Source organism: Perissodus microlepis, chromosome 4 (assembly GCF_051167445.1).
Source record: "Perissodus microlepis isolate ML-2025 ecotype Zambia chromosome 4, ASM5116744v1, whole genome shotgun sequence".
In the NCBI taxonomy this organism is placed as follows: domain Eukaryota; kingdom Metazoa; phylum Chordata; class Actinopteri; order Cichliformes; family Cichlidae; genus Perissodus; species Perissodus microlepis.
The window spans coordinates 18569455-18586355 of NC_140464.1; the positions used below are offsets into that span (position 1 = coordinate 18569455).

Consider the following 16901-nt stretch of genomic DNA (forward strand, 5'->3'; position numbering starts at 1 on the left):
AGGAGCCAGCTGAGGTGGTTCGGGCATCTGACAAGGATGCCCCCTGGGCGCCTCCTGGGTGAGGTGTTCCGGGCATGTCCCACCGGGAGGAGGCCCCGGGGCAGACCCAGGACACGCTGGAGGGATTATATCTCTCGGCTGGCCTGGGAACGCCTTGGTGTTCCCCCGGATAAGCTGGAGGAGGTGGCTGGGGAGAGGGAGGTCTGGGCCTCTTTGCTTAGGCTGCTGCCCCTGCGACCCGGCCTCGGATAAAGCGGATGAAGATGGATGGATGGATGGATCTGGTTTTAATACTCAAAACTAAAACCATATCCTGTTGTCAGATTTGGAACCACACACACTCACCCTGATTTGTTTAAAAGGACAAATAGAGAAGGTTTGTCTGGGAAAACAGCTGATATTTTTGCCTACTGACATTTTTCAGTGCTTATTTTTGGCAATAACAGGAAGAAAAGTGAATGTTCTCATAAAATGTAAAATTCTGAGAACAAACTTAATGACAAGAGTCATACTGATTAGCTATTTAACAGACTACTTACAGTATCTGGAGAATCCCACAGGCTGACCTGTACAGGCTCCAACATTGAATTCAGCAGCTACTGGATGGCCTGGATCAGACAGGCTCCTGGAAAAGGATTGGAGTGGGTTGCCGTTATCAGATATGACAGTGCTTACATCTATTATTCTCAGTCAGTTCAGGGCAGGTTCACCATCTCCAGAGACAACAGCAAAGAGCAGGTGTATCTGCAGATGAACAGCCTGAAGACTGAAGACACTGCTGTTTATTATTGTGTTCGACATGCACAGTGAGTGGAGCCGACTGACCACCTGTACAAAATCCAGCATAACTTAAGTTTGTTAAAAATGTGACTAAAGTTATTCTCACATATAATGGCAGACATTGTTTGTACAACAGTTTTGTTGTCATAATCACTAACAGAAATAACCATAGGAGACCTTAGACTAGACCTAGACTTAGACTTCAGGGTATATTATAATTATGTAAAAATGATAATAGCAATAGTAGTAATGATAGTGTAATTTGGTATTATTTTGATGTTTTGTTTTGATGTTATATTTGCCAACTCGTCTACTGCAGACAGGATATAGAGAAAAGTATCCAGTGTTGTTATGTTAAATTATACAATGCTCACAAAGAGCTCAGCTCCTTCAACAACGTTGCTCATCATTAATGACCATTCTGTGTGAGAAAGAAGATGAGGAGGTAATTTCATGACACAATTCAGTTTCTGGACCTAAAACGCACTTTAACTGAAATATAGCAAAAGTTCAAACTGTTCAAATAATGCAGGGACATTGCTGTGATTTATAAAGTAGGCAGGCAGAATTCTTAGAATCAGACACTATGTGCATTCAGGGCAGTTTGGTTTGTCTGTCTTCTATGTAAGCATCTTTGTTTGTTTGTTTGTTTGGTTTTTTTTACTTTTACACACACTCATTTTTACACAATGTTCTTCTTGTGAAAACTGATTTTATGTGGCTGAAAATTTTAACTGTTTTGTAAAACTTTGTGTAGTATTGCTTAATTAACCAAGAATATAAATTACGGTACATACTCTTGCCCTGGTTACTTGGTAGCTTGTTACACAGAGATAAACTCAAGGTCTTTTAGCCACCGGTTCAGACTGTGTTATAGTCTGACTATCAACACCTAGCAGATCAAAAAAGAAAAAAAAAGAAAGAATGTTTGCAATAAGATAGCAAGACAAAACAACAAAAAAAAATTTTATTTATAAGAGAAAAATCTTCACCTGCCACAAACAGCGTTAAAAGCAGCAGTCCTGCCCTGAAGTCCATACTGTCAAACTGTTAGTGCACTGCTCTGTCATCCTCTCTGCTGACAGATAAGTAGACATGAAAGACATCTGAGTTTTGCATTAACTCAAAGTGAGGAGGAGTTAACTTGGCCCTCAATTGGTAGGCATGAATAGTGTTAGAATAGAGACAGAGATGAATTCAATTATGTTGTGGTTTTTTTTCATGTCCCATTGTGAAACAAATTTCAAGAAAATTGTGTGCAAGAGAGCAAGACAGTAAAATTAAAATGTTCTTTATCATAGTGGTAACTAGGAGTAGTAGTTCTTGTGAGGGTTTAACTTATTTGTTGCTTAATTCCCTTCCTAATTCACTAAGACTGAAAACTCAGTTCTTCTGGCACAGTTAAAGCTGCTGTGTTCATCTGCAGATAAACTTTAATGGTGGAATCATCTCTGGTGATAGTGAATCTGTTCTGGACTAACTAGGAGTAGGCGTTACGTTATATTAAATCCAGATGTTGTATGGATGAGCCTGTTAATAGTGTGCTGGGTACGTTGTTAGGGCTTGGTGACTAGTAATGCAGAGAGGCAGGTGAGTGATAGGAAATATAAATAAATGCAACTTGAATCTTTACTGAAGCTCAGTATTTGACACAGAGTTCAAGTTCACTGCTGTAATAACTAATAATGATTAATATAATAACTATAATATTGGCCATATTATATTTACATTACCAAAGTAAGATGACTTTAGTCTCATGAACAACATTAGCTAATTGGTATTTACTAGCTAATCTTAAAATGACTGTTCAGTACAGAAATAAAGCCCAACAATCATGTTTTACAGTCCTGTGGTCTCAGCCTCAGATACTCATTAAATCACACAGAGCTCATGTAGAAACAAATGAACAAAATATGTTCTCCTTCATTTCTGTCAAACAAAGCTGTATGAAACGTTTCCAGCTGTCAAGCTTTGTCAAGCTGCTCATGTGCAGATACACTTGATCCACATTGTTGTCTCTGGAAATGGTGAAGCGATTCTGGGCAGATGTGGAATAGCTTTTAGTGCTCCCACCCGGAGCAGAAATGTAAGCAACCCACTCCAGCCCTTTTCCTTCAGCCTGTCTGATCCAGCTGATAGCAGCATCACTATCTGATATTCCTGCATATGTACAGGTCAGTTTGTGAGAATCTCCAGGGTGTTTTATAACTGGTTCAGACTCAGTGACTTGTCTGACTGCAAACACCTGGAAGAAAACAATACGTGTAATCAGAAACAAGCCAAACATCAACTTCAGTATAAACATGGAAGAATGCAGATCTGTGGTAGTTACCAGGAATCACTTATAGCAGGAGAAGGATTATAGATGAAGATAAAAACTGAAAAGTTGTTGTCTGTCTCATTTACTCGTCTTCACTTTGTTGTGAACTAAATAAAGATTGGCAGATCAATATTTGCATGAACTCCTCCTGTCAAATACAAGTAATACATTAAAATGTATTTAAATGAAACCTGTTGATAATCAGCTAAAGAGGTTAGACCTACTTTCTAAGAGTGTGGTTTTGTTGATTGTAAATGCCATATTAAAGTAAATGTTTAGGATCTGGTTGACTTAAAATTTTGTGACATTTTCAAAGAGGCCATTGAATACATTTATAAAATATAACCACTGCACTGTCTTTTTTGTTGGTGTAAAGTTGTGTCACTAAAGGCCGAATTTCTGTGACTTTCTATAACTTTTTAAAATTAAAAAAACAAACAAAAGGTACAGCATGAGATGTATAATGTTCCCAAAAACATATTTTTCAAATTTTGTTTTAAAAAAACAAAAAATATTAAAAAACCTGTCTTTCAGGTTTTTTATAGACTTTTCTGTCTTTCAGTATAAGCCTTTTAAAAAATCCTCTCATTTAAATAAATAAATAAACTGCTGCCTCGATCTCATCAACCAAATAATTTACATACATTTTCAAGATAGGGGGCAGGTATCAATAAGAATTTATTCTTCTTCCTGCTCCTTTTCATGCATGGAAACAGTGTTACTTTAATTGAAAGGAAGGTTGTGTATGGGAAATGAATTACTGCTGTACCATGTGTGAAACAAAAAAAATAAAATAATAAAATAATAATAAATTGCTGCATCTACAATGAAATATATGAGCACACAAATAACTGAAATTAATGATTATGTATCACTTTCATTATTAACATAAACGCTCAACGTGCTATAGGAAGTATTTATTGAATGAGGGTTAGATTTTTGCATAAATGCATATCTTGCACTTTCAGGTATCACATTGACAGAATGCACTACCCTATTATCTTCTGGATTGGAGTGTAACAATACCTATACTGACCTATCTGTGGTTTGATAAATCTTTAATAACGAACTTTAATATACTTTAATATCAATAAATGCAGTAAAAACTAAAATGTCAAATCATTGTGTAGTCATAATTTGATTAATCTGGTTCTTTTGAGAAGGCAACCAAGGGTTCAGAAACTAGATCTTACTTATTATCATAGTTAAATTAATACTCGCATTAAAAAAAGGTGCTTACAGTTTGTGGCATAAACACAGGGTGATTACTAAAAGCATTCTTTTTAAGTGGCTTTGCAGAATTCCCTGAGCACCTATACCTGCAGTGTTTTGTTCCTGCACCACTGTTGCTTTCAAGAACTATAATGAATGAAAGAATCTTCTGTTTCCAAGCTGTTAATATGCAGATGCTCCTGATCCTTGTTGTTGTCTCTGGAAATGGTGAAAAATGTGGAATAATATGTATCGCAAACCACTCTGGCCTTTTTCCTTTAGCTTATTGGAGCTGATGGCTTTAGCTACCCACTCCAATTCTCTGAACTTCGTGAATTCATTTATAAAACAAGCTTTATATTTATTTATTTTTTCTACTTATTTTTTCAAGATTTTATCAGATGATAGTTGGAATTAATATTTTCCTTTTGTGCTAAATTTATGCAGTTTCACTGTCTTCACTGATCAAATTTCCTGCAACTGCTGTGACTGAAATGAGCTGAAGACTGAAACTTTATTTTTTAGATATCAAAGACTGATAATAGGCACAAGGTGCTTCTCTCCCATGCACAGTAATAAACTGCAGAATCTTCCTGTTTGAGGCTGTTCACCACTAAATTCATATGATTTTGGGAAGTGCCTTTGGTGATGGAAAACTGGCCCTGAATACTTTGGGCAAATATTGTGCCGGTCCCATCATCAATGCGTCCAATCCATTCTAGTCCTTTCCCAGGTTTTTGACTAATCCAGTGCAACCAAGCCAGATCCATTCCTTGAACTCTACAGGACAGAGTGACTGATTGTCCTGGTCTGCTGACCACTGGCTCTGACGAGGTGAGAGACTGACAGCGAGCAGCTGAAAGAGATAAAGAGTTTATATGATGGGAAGGAGCTGAGTTCCAAATATTCTCTACCTATCTTGTCTCTTCCTAACAGACTTCACTCACCTGAAATGAGGGTCAGAAGGAGCAGACTGTACAATGGCCATGGTCATAACCTGTTGGGATCTTCAACTGTAAATGCTGATACGAATGATAGATTTTTATGCTGTGTGGGCAGAGTGGGTGGGTATTTAGGTCAGTTTGAATTTGCCTTTTTGTGTATCTGAGATGCAGTTAAAGAAAGAGACACAAAACAAGTTAATGTTTTGTTGCAACACTACATATGCAAAATATATTTTGCATTGTCACATTGTGAGTTTTTTTGTGTGTTTAATCATTTTTTTATGTGTGGCTTAGTCAGTGGTGGTCCTAGCCTGTTTGGCACCCTGAGCAAACACTCCTTCTGCAAACAGCCATCATAATTTGTCATACAATGAGAATAGGACAAATCGACAATTGACAATGACTAATTAATATTAAAATCTGTAACATAATGTATTGTTTGGAGTTTATTTTGTTACTGTTACTATTTTTACCATTTCTTCTTGGACCAACTGTAACCCACATAATTTCCTTAGGGATTAATAGTATAAGTATTCTGATTCTGATTGTTTCAGGATGACCTGCCATTATCCAATGACACATCTGCTTACCTGTATCTTTTGCTTGTTTCTTCTCCTCTTCTTTTCTCTTTTTTCTAAACTGAGGACCTGATGGCTTTGGACTTTTCTTGTCCATCTTGGTTTTAATTTTGCACTCCATTATGAACACCCATTCCCCAACCCAAGGATCATCACAACATAACCTTATAGACCTACACCTTAGTTCACTGATTCACTTTCTCTAGGGTTTATTTCTGGGCTTTCGCACAACCATTCAAATTAACACATAATGGGCTTGGATTTACAACATTATGAATGAAATGTGCTCTGTTTGGAAGCAGCAGGTCTCCCTCCCCTTTCGACCGGTTGTGTGTGAGACTTTAAATCATCAAACTATAAAATATAAATTTTAAATTGTTGTTGATCCCTTTGTCCCTGGTCCTAAAGTGTATATTTATTTTCTTACTCTTCTTATATATATTGTTTGTTTACTTGCACTGTTGTAACTCGTCGTCTCGTCTCTCTATACTGGACTTATGTAGCGGAGATGACAAAGTTTACTTTGACTTCAGTTATAAGTCTGTATCATAATGTCTGGTGTTTTCGTGTCTGTTGGTTTGTTTTTATTTTGTTTTATTTTGCGAGTTGGTTATTAGATGTCGCTCTAGCCAGCCAGAGAATCCCCCGCCGCCCCGCCCTCTCCTCTCTGTGCCGCAAGCAGCAGGCGCACCTCGCAAACCGAGGGTGCCCTACTCCCAGCAAATGGGTGATAGAAAATCGATCGGTGCCTATGCCATTCCCAATATGCGCTCGCATGACATCGGATCAGCATGAGTACGAGCAATTTTTTTTTTTTTTTTGCCGATGCCCGTGATGCCGCCCCCCACCACGATGCCGTGTCGCCCGTATCAAAAACCGCTACTGCTAACAACAGCTTATAAAGCCTAAACGTGCTTCTGTTGTTTAGCACGACATCCGCTGGTTTCCTCTTTCTGGTGCTAAATGTGCGATAAACAAACAAGATCATTGATCAGTTTTCATGATTGAAGTATTGGCGGAATAAATTATCTGATTATGCTGTGAAAAAAAAGAAAAAAAAGAAAAAAAAAATATATATATATATATATTTATATATATATATATATATATATATATATATATATATATATATATATATATATATATCATCCCTCATTTGCCTGTTTTGCCACTATGCCACTTTGTAAATAAACATCACTAGCATTATCATCTACTGCCTGCATTTTGGGTCCTTTCTCCCTCCAGCACCACATGGCTCACCTCGGCAGCCGTGACAGAAGGTTTTGTGTGTGTAGCTTGAATTTTAGAGTTTGTGTTTAGTGTTTGGAGACAAAGAGATGAGATTTTAGGAAATGTGTTTTAGCAATTCAGAAAAACTGTAACAGGTTGTTTTCTAAGGATGTTCATGTTGATGTCATGGTTTTTTCTTTTTTGGTTTTTGTTTTTTTCAAATCTTTTCCTGACTTTCCAAATATAAATTTGTTTTAAAAAAGATATCTCAAGGTTTTAATGTTACCAATTAGATGTGTATTTGTAATTTTTAAAAGATTATTATTTATGCCTTTTTTAGATGGACAGCAGACAGGAAAGCAGGGAGAGTTAATGAAGACACACGGTCAAATCACCTGTTTGCTGATCACCTGTTTACTCCATTAGCTGAACTGGCAACCTTAAATTTTTTTTCTTTAATAAATTTTAATTGCTGTGTTTTATGTTTAACTATTTATTGTGATCTATTTTAAACTCTGACATGGGTCGGTGTTTCTCACACATAAAGACATAGCTTTAGTGTTATGAAAATGCATTTATTTTCTTAATGGATTTTTTTCATGCGAGAAGTGAGCATGAAATTGTTCATTTTTATATTTCCATCATTTTTGTTTTGCAGGTGTCTGAGTTTTCGCACAGGTCTGCCAATGTTTTGTACCACTGTGCGGTATCGCACACAGTAATAAACAGCTGTGTCCTCGGTCTGCATATTCTGTCCTGTTATTGTTGCTGTTCTGGCAGAAGTATCTCTGCTGTAGCTGAACTTGTCCTTTAAAGCATCATTTTGCCGAAGACCACTAGTACCCCACTGATAAAAAATCCAATCCATTGCTTTTCCTTCACGCTGTCTGATCCAACCTGTTGCATAGCTGTCATCAGTTAAAGAATAACCAGAGACCTGACAGGTGACAGTCAAAGACTGTCCAAGCTGCACCATCCTTGAGTCTGGCTGGATGAGATCTATACTGTACACACCTGTGGAAACAGAAATCAACAGTAAAACCATTATTTATCTGATTATTCTTCATTTTGAATGTTTTTTTTATTTTTTTTATTTCAATCCACTAAAAACCCCTCACATGATCCAGCAGCCAGCAGCAGTATCAGAGCTAACATGACTGCAGTATAAACTGAAATGATGTGAGCTTGGCTATCTCTTACTGACACATTTATCACACTCCTTTAAGATACTATTATTTGCATATCCTTTACATTTTTTTTTTTTTACATTTTGATCAGCTTCAGTTATAAATACATAATGTTACAACTTGAACTGTATTATATTATTGTATATAATTGTGCAATATATTGTATTCACTTGTTTAATACCATAAAAAAAAAATACCATACCATTAAAAACAAAAAGGAAAAGTGTTGAAATAAAACCTGCTTTCATTTTTTTTCCTTTTCAGTTTTGGAATTGTGTGATCCGAGTGTAAGAAGCACTTCGATGTAAAAGATTTGAAAAAAAAGAAAAGAAAAACACACAAGACAAGGACAGCTTGCACATCTCTGATAGTGGCAACTTTTGTAATTGGTTGGAGTTGTCGATATTTGAATTTGTACTAGTAGAATATGAGTGCAGGACTAAGCTAAGAGCTCATTGTTATTTTTCATGTTTGATTTCTTCTGAAAATTTAAATCCACAGCTTAATGCAAAGAAAAAGGATAAAACTTGTTGAAAAATCATCATTGTGCATCATGTGAGTCTTTGAGTGTGAGCTTCTCAAGATACTGTCTTTTGGGATCCAAGGAAGTCAGAAACTGATCACAAGTAACTCAAAGTTTAACAAAGTTTAGCTGACAGTTAATAATCAAATATGCAAAGCTCAGTTTGTCTTCATCTCTTCCTCCTCCCTTGAAATAATACCCACAATGACGTAGGTTTGCGATGGCGACAACTTGTTCAAAGGTTGCGTGTGTTAGTAAAATGTAAAGTTGCATTAGAACAAGAAGAGTACAGGATGTTGCTGCATAAAAAGTAAGAGTTAAATAAAACTTGAGCAATGCTAGTGTTTCTACTTTGTTGTTTCTTCTTAAAATTGAGAAATACAACTTAATTTATATAAGAAGGTGCAGTCATCACTAAGTCAACTGTTTTCTGAAAAGACAGATTTGTTACTAATAATGAAATGAGGAGAAGCAGAACAATTTTCATTCAAAATACTAAAATGTGATTATTTCTGTTAGTGATACATAGACCATGATTTTGGTAAACACATTGGTATAAAGTCATTGTCTGCTTAGTAAGAATTATTTTTATTTTTGTGTTTTACAAACATGCATTCTGAAGGATTTTGTATGGCTCTTTAAGCACCTCCAGTCACTGTGGCTCTCGAGCACAATAATAAACAGCAGAATCTTCAGTCTTCAGACTGTTCATCTGCAGATACAGCTGCTGTCTGTTGTTGTCTCTGGAGATGGTAAACCGGCCTCTAACTGACTGACAGTGATAGATCTCACCACTGTCATATTTGATAGTGGCAACCCACTCCAGTACTTTTCCAGGAGCCTGTCTGATCCAGCTCATCCAGGAGTTGCTGAATGTGAATCCAGAGGCTGTACAGGTCAGTCTGTGGGAATCTCCAGGACTTATAACTGCTTGTTCAGACTCAGTTAGAGTCTGACCATAAATACCTAACAAAAGAAAGGAAAGTTGTCATGTTATAAACTAGCAAATTAATGAAGTCAAAACAACTCAGTAAAATAAATAAATAAACAAACCTGTCCAACAGAGAGTTAAAAGCAGCAGTTGTGCTCTGAAGTCCATACTGTTAAACTGTGAGTCCACTGCTCTCTGTCATCCCCTCTGCTATAAGTAGAAATGAAAAACATCTGAGTTTGCATTGACTCCTCCTCACCTGCTGCAGTGAACTTTGCCATTTGGTCATTATGCATTGAACCTGGACAATTCAATTGCCTTATACTGTTAGATTGAAGCTACAAATGTATTTCATTCAGTAAATGTTAGAAAGATACTATAGATATATCACTATATTTGTTAAAGTCACTTGTCTTTCTTTCTTTTTTTCTTTCTTTTTACAAAAATCTGTCTGTGTATGTATTTATCATTATTAGTACATTATGCTTAATATAATATATATAATATTATTATATTATTTATTTTATATTTTTTCATATTAATATATTAGTCTGATTATTATTATTATTATTTAGTATAAGACAAGTAAGGTAAAGATTGTTCTGGGAGTTGTAGGGTTGGTTTATATGACACATTTAAAGGTTGTGGTATTAAAATTTAGTTTTAAGCTACAAATATGAATAGAATGTTACATCCTCAAAAGGAAATGAATTACTCACGAAATAAAAGATGTCTGACTCCGTGGAGAGGTGCTTACAATAAATAATCAGTAAGGAGAAACAGATGAAAACTGATCAAAACTGGGCATCTGGAAGGCTGATAGCATACAGGGCGTGTTGTAATAGCTATTGTAGAGGATGTGCAGGTAAATTTTTTATTATTATTATTTTTTATTAATAACTTTAATCTATGAAAGAGGCGTGGCACAATGCTGGAAAATACAAACTTGGTGGGTGGGGGACTCTTCAAACCACTAGTCCTTTGTGTGACTTGTTTCAGTTTATTTACAGTGATCAACTATGTGTTCAAGTTTTCTGCACTTCATCATTTGTCTGTGTGATAAAAAAAAACAAAAAACAAAACCCTCATGCACTCTAAGAAATGACACACTGATGTTGGTAGCATTATGTAAATGTTTTATGTTAAAACTAATGCTACCAATTGATTTTTAACTTTAAACACAAGTATGTTGTTTTGAATTTAATTAACAACATAAGATTTCAATACAACAAAATGCAGTAAATTAAATCCAACGTAAAAAGTTCATTTAAAATGAAGAGCACTTTAATTTAAAGAGAATTGTCCTAATAGGCTCTCGTACTTCTGAGTTTGCACATGTGCAGTGTGGAAGTTTGATCATCCGCCATTTTCAACTGAGACTTGCATATGCTTAGTATCCTGGATAGAATCCATCGCCATCTGAGGATTATTTGGTAAGTACAACAATTTAAGGATGACAAATTTGATTAATGTATACTAACTGATAAACATCTGACACTTTCGGGAATACTTTTGCATTTTTTTACCTGGTAAATTTTTTAACACTCTAGCTTGTATACCTCTCTCATGTGTTAGAAGTATGAAGACATTTAACAAATATTGTTGAACCTGCTTCGGTGTAATTTTCCAAAATCTTTTGCGATTCCTGTTAAGGTGAGACTTGCCTACTAAGACCAACAGTTTTAAAATTACTCCCAACGTCTACCGCACCTGCTCCCTGACAGCAGTAATGACCACCGGGAGCGCCAGCGATCCTGTAGTTTGAAGAATGAAATGAATGTATAGTGTATTTTAGAATTGTGCCTCGATTAAGTTGCTACATTGTTTGAAAGAATTCGACTCCATGTTGATTTCTGGTTTAGTGTCAAACGCAGGGATTTAAGCGATTAACAGTTTGATTTGTAAAGTATAAGACATGCGTTCATCTGTTGTCATTGAAGTGCAGAATAATGTGTAATACTGTTATATATAATGCATTTAACTCCTTGTATCAGTTTCCATTGGCTATCATCGCTACCGAAGACAGGAAATCATCAAAGACATGCCATTCATTGCAGAGGTCAAAAACAGATGGCCTGCCCTGTTTTCAGAGACTGAGGTAATTCTTACTAACTTTGTTATTGCAAGTCATTTTCATAAGAACTTGTGTTTGAAGAAGAACAAAGTACTGTAAATTGTTAATTAAAGATATAAAATGTTTGACTGAAAGTTGTAACATTCTTGCATGTGGCCTCTAATAAAAATAATAGAGAATACTCTCTAGTTGTAATTTTTAATATGTTTCAGGTTGTTGCAGAGTTCGCCCGCATCACCATGGTCCCTTTGTTTGACTTTCATGGCCAAGCTGGACCACTACGCTGACCACCTTCTTAGAGTGTTCAAAAAGAAGGGGAACAGCTAAACGCAATATCAACTTAATCATGGCAGCCATGGGGTATGTATTTTAGTTGACCTTGATTGAGTGTCTGTCATTAATCAGATTTTTTTTCAACTGAATATGTGTATATTTGAATATTTTGTAGATACATGTGAATCAGTGACATGCAGTCAAGTGAGGCACCTTAATGAGAAGGAAAATACTAACAAAAGAGAAATTCAATTTGTACACTAGATTTTAAATTTGCTTTCTGTGTGATTTCAATATTTTTATGGTCAAAATTGCTGTCATTACGGATTTTCTGTTCAAATACAAGGTAAAACGCCTAGAGGAGGCAATGATGGTGCTGTGTCTCACCGCGGACACACACATGTGCAGTCCCACTGCTGTTTCTCTAAATCGCCAATGTACATGTTTGATTACACATGTAATACAGATGATGACTTGATGCAGACTACCTAATTTATTTGACGAATGTGTGTTACATGTTTAATGTTATTGGTCATAAATGTGCTCCAAAAATGCATGGAGTGAGGCTGATGGAGGGCAGTGCTGAACCCTAAAGGCAACATGTATAAGAGGTACACGTATATGGATTCACAGTGTAATCACATTACACTGAGAGCGCCATTGACACAGTGGATAAAGCAGCGCACTTAGGGAACATCAGTAAATTTCACAAAGGACAAACTGACACCAAATCAGTCTTAAGCAATGAGATGCACCGATTTTAATTCAATGCATCTCCTATTTATAAATTAATAAATTGATGTAAAATTAATGATTTTTCTATAATTGTTTCCAGGTCATTTGACCAATTTATTTACTACACAGAAAAAATGAGACACACCAAACCTAAATAAATTTTAATGCATCTTCTGTAGGGCTGGGCACTTATTGCATCGCTTATCAATATTGTGATAACACACGCCCTATGTGATTAAAATGATAGACTGCTTTCAAACCTCTAAAAAAATATATGATAATTTAGTTGAGACTATTACTTCCATTAATGTCAAACTTATCATCAATTCAACAAGATAAATAACTGCTGGTTTGTCTAAATAGCACATTTGCTAAGTTTAATTTGCAGTATTTGTATTTGTGAGGCTGCATTGAAAGATTTATAGGCAAAAATACTATTATGATCTTTTATTGTAACTCTTATTGTTAAGAAGCTTGGAAAGAAAAGCGTCTGGACTTCTTTAAGTTGCTTGAAGACGTCTTATCTCTCATCCGAAAAGCTTCTTCACTGAAGAAGCTTCACTTTTCTTTCCAAGCGCCTTAGACTACGATGAACTGGATGACTGAGAACCTTCACAGACTTATTGTTATCGCAAAAAATACCACAAAATGTCATGATAGGATCCATATCCATATTGCCCAGTTCTAATCTTCTATTTAATTTTAATATTTTTAGGGGCACAATTATTAAATATATCGTTGAACAATCTAGAATTGATTAAAGCAAAAATGAAAGCTTTCACGTAATGTCAAAATTGAAAAGCTTCGATTTTTGAGTTCATATATTTGTTTATCTGACTCAGAGGAGTCAGTGCCTTACCAATCATGAACCTCACTGCACGTCACTGATGTGAGTTATGAAACATTGCTTAATCACTTATCTGGATTATGTGTTAATACTTTTGACTTTGTTTTGTAAAGAGGTTGAAAGGAAACAAAATAGGAAACTTCTCTCATATTGAGTTCTTATCTCCACCAGAATCCCAGCGTTGATGTTCGACGGGAATGCGTTCTAAAAACTATCTGTGTCTACTTAAATGAAAAGCCAGATGACCTGTTCAAGGAATTCTTGGTAAGTTAAATATAGGAAAACGATCAGTTATTTTCCTTTTTTTAATTTGGGATTGGAAATGGAAGGTGGACTTACTTGTCCATATGTATATGTATGCAATTAACTTATCTTTTCTTTTCTTTTTATTTAAAGGATGTGGATCTTGGAGCAAGCAGAGAAACGGAGCAGCTGACTTTGGGAGTCTATGTTGTCAGACATGAAGGAGCAAACTCTGCAGATACACCTGAGGACATTGGTGTCATCATAGAAGGATGCACTGTGCTGCAAGCTCTTAGTGATGTGGCAAAGGGTTGTGCCCTCCTGCTTGGACTAATCTACAGTCTAAATCTGAGCTACCCAAAGCACCTGAAATACACATTTGAATTTCTTCAGAAGGTGCTGATGGAGTTGGATGTGAACAACCTATCCATGAAGGTGCAGGTTCTGAAAAACAAACTGCTTGAGTGAAACAGCCTGCACTGAACTATAGAGGACACTGAACTTTAAGGTTCTCGAACTCTTCTCCTCTCACTTCATAAACTGTTCAGTTTGAATTGCCACAAGAACTTCTGCAAGGCCTTTCACTTTTCTGCGTTCTTTGTTCTTGAACCTTTACCAGCATCCAACTACACTGAAAAAGACTGCTCCTAACTTTGGACTTCAGTTTAAGTTTTGAAGCAAAGGTTATTTTTCTAAATATGGACAAAAATGACACTAAAGTAATTTCTACCTGCTGTTTGCAGGGCTGTATTGTGGGCTTTTCATTGCAGCCCAATCAAAATTAAATTAAGTCATGTTAATGTTAAAAATGTTGGAATCAGAACACTTTCCAGTTTTAATCATTTCAGTTTAACATGACATTCTGCATCTTGTCTTCCTGCACTTAAAATGCACTTGAATATATGTAAAGATTGTTTAGGAAAAAAGATCTAGAAGCATTTGAACAGCTCAAAGTGTGCTTCAACAAGTTTTACACAAAGTGTTATTAAAGTTAGGTTAACTGAATAAACTTGTGTTTGATTTTTTTTAATTTACAAACTTAAATAGAATAAGTTGCAATTCTGTTAAAGTGATTTAATCCTATAGTTTCAGTAGAGCGTGTTTTGGGTGAGTAGATTTATCAGATTTACTTAAAATTTGTTGTTCAAATTAAATATATCATACATTTTATATTTCACTAACCCAGTTGTGTGGAACCGGTTGACATAACTGGGTGGAGTAAATACAACATGTTATTTCTTAAAGTAAGTAGAGCTTGTTTTGGTTGAGTAGGTTTTATTTAGTCTTCTCAATTTAAATCAACAAGGTTAGTTAGATCAACATTATGATATTCAGCTAATACAACATGATTCTTTTGATTTGCATTTAATTATCCAAATGTTATCAGATGTACTTAAAATTTCTTGTTCAAATTAAATGTATCATACATTTTATATTTCACTAACCCAGTTATGTGGAACCGGTTGACATAACTGGGTGGAGTAAATACAACATTTTATTTCTTAGAGTGTGTATTCTCATATTACATCACATTGTGACTTTAAGTAAAATCAGTCTTAAATGCTCAACTTGCCATGATGCTTGAAATCAGTGAGGTTTTTGTGCACCTGCTCCTCTGGTTTCACTTTGTCGGGCACAGAAGTAAACAGCAGAATCTTCTGCTGTCAGGCTCTTGATCTCGAGGTACTGAGTGCTGCTGGGAACGTCTTCAGTCATGAGGAAACGACTTTGAAAGGAGCTACTATAGCTAGCAGAGTTTGAACCTGAATTCATTCTACCAATCCACTCCAGAGCTTTCCCGGCCCTCTGTCGTATCCAGCTGAAATATCCGCTTGTCATGGTATAACCAGATACGATACATGACATCTTTACTGTCTCTCCGGGTCTTTTCAGCTCAGATGACGACTGAGCCAGCTTAACATCACTCCATACTCCTGTAAGCAAACAGATCATCTTCAATGTTTGCAAAGAGAAGAAAATTTAATTAAAATTGTAATTAAAAAAATAAATAAATTATTACCCTGTACAGTGACAACAAACAGCAAAGTCCAGACAATTGTGTTTCCCATTTTTTCATAAATGTTGTAAACTGTATGAGCATGACTTGGGATATGCTTATAAAAGAAGACGAATTTGCATAGATCCCCCCACCCCCGCCCGCACCACCACCATCGTTAGACAAAAGACCATGTGAGAGTTAAATTTCAAAGACCACCTCTGAAATGTAACTTCTTATCCATGAATTTTTTTCTTCTTCCTCTACTTCTTCTTTATTATTATTATTATTGGTGTTTTATTTTATAAACAAACATATTTTTTTATATTATCATCACCACTTTCTTTCTTTTAAGAGCTACTTATGATTTGTTAGCGATTTTTATTATTACAGAGAAACTGTTCAGAACGATCCCAAAAATTGATTCTGTTTATCTAAATGTAACGATTTCAGTTTTCTTCAGTCATCCAAGTGACCTAGTGAGTGAAAAAACTTCTCTCCCACTGAAAATTCCTGATTCTGTTCATATGTCAATTTTGGGGGATATCCTTAACTGAGTAATTGAGCATGCATCAAGACACTGTTCAGAATGATGAATAAAATATTTGTCACTGTATTTTCTCTGCATGAAATAAAATTCCTATCAGGAAACAAGAGACCACTGGTGCGTGAATATTTTGCTACTGAAACACACCAACAGGCAAATATTTTATTTATTTATTGTTTTGAACCACTGTGGTCCTACGTAACTAGCAGAAAAGAAGATGCAGTTGTGTTTTTACTAAAAGATATTTATTCACACACCTCCTATCAAGGATGACCTGATAAAACCGAATTGAAATAAACACACATATGTTAATTCACACTGCCATCATTCACATTTACAATAATTTAGTTACTGGTAGCTGAGTGATTTTGCAGAGTTTTTTAAATCGGTTTGTATTACTGTGTTACTAACAAGCACACAGTAATGAACAGCTGTCAAACATGCTGTCTGACCCAACGTGTTACATAGTTGTCATCAGTCA

General features: G+C 35.7%; 1 protein-coding gene and 1 long non-coding RNA gene across 2 annotated transcripts in view; one reads left to right on the top strand and one right to left on the bottom strand.

Moving 5' to 3' along the window:
• The window catches only part of LOC146388767 (uncharacterized), a 162268-nt gene that overhangs the window by 88439 nt on the left and 56928 nt on the right, over positions 1–16901 (bottom strand). The gene's annotated exons all lie outside the window — the stretch shown is intronic.
• LOC146388770 (uncharacterized) lies at positions 11079–12103 on the top strand. The gene is made up of 3 exons (XR_014800082.1): positions 11079–11138; positions 11700–11803; positions 11992–12103. It is a non-coding gene; the product is annotated as an uncharacterized LOC146388770 (long non-coding RNA).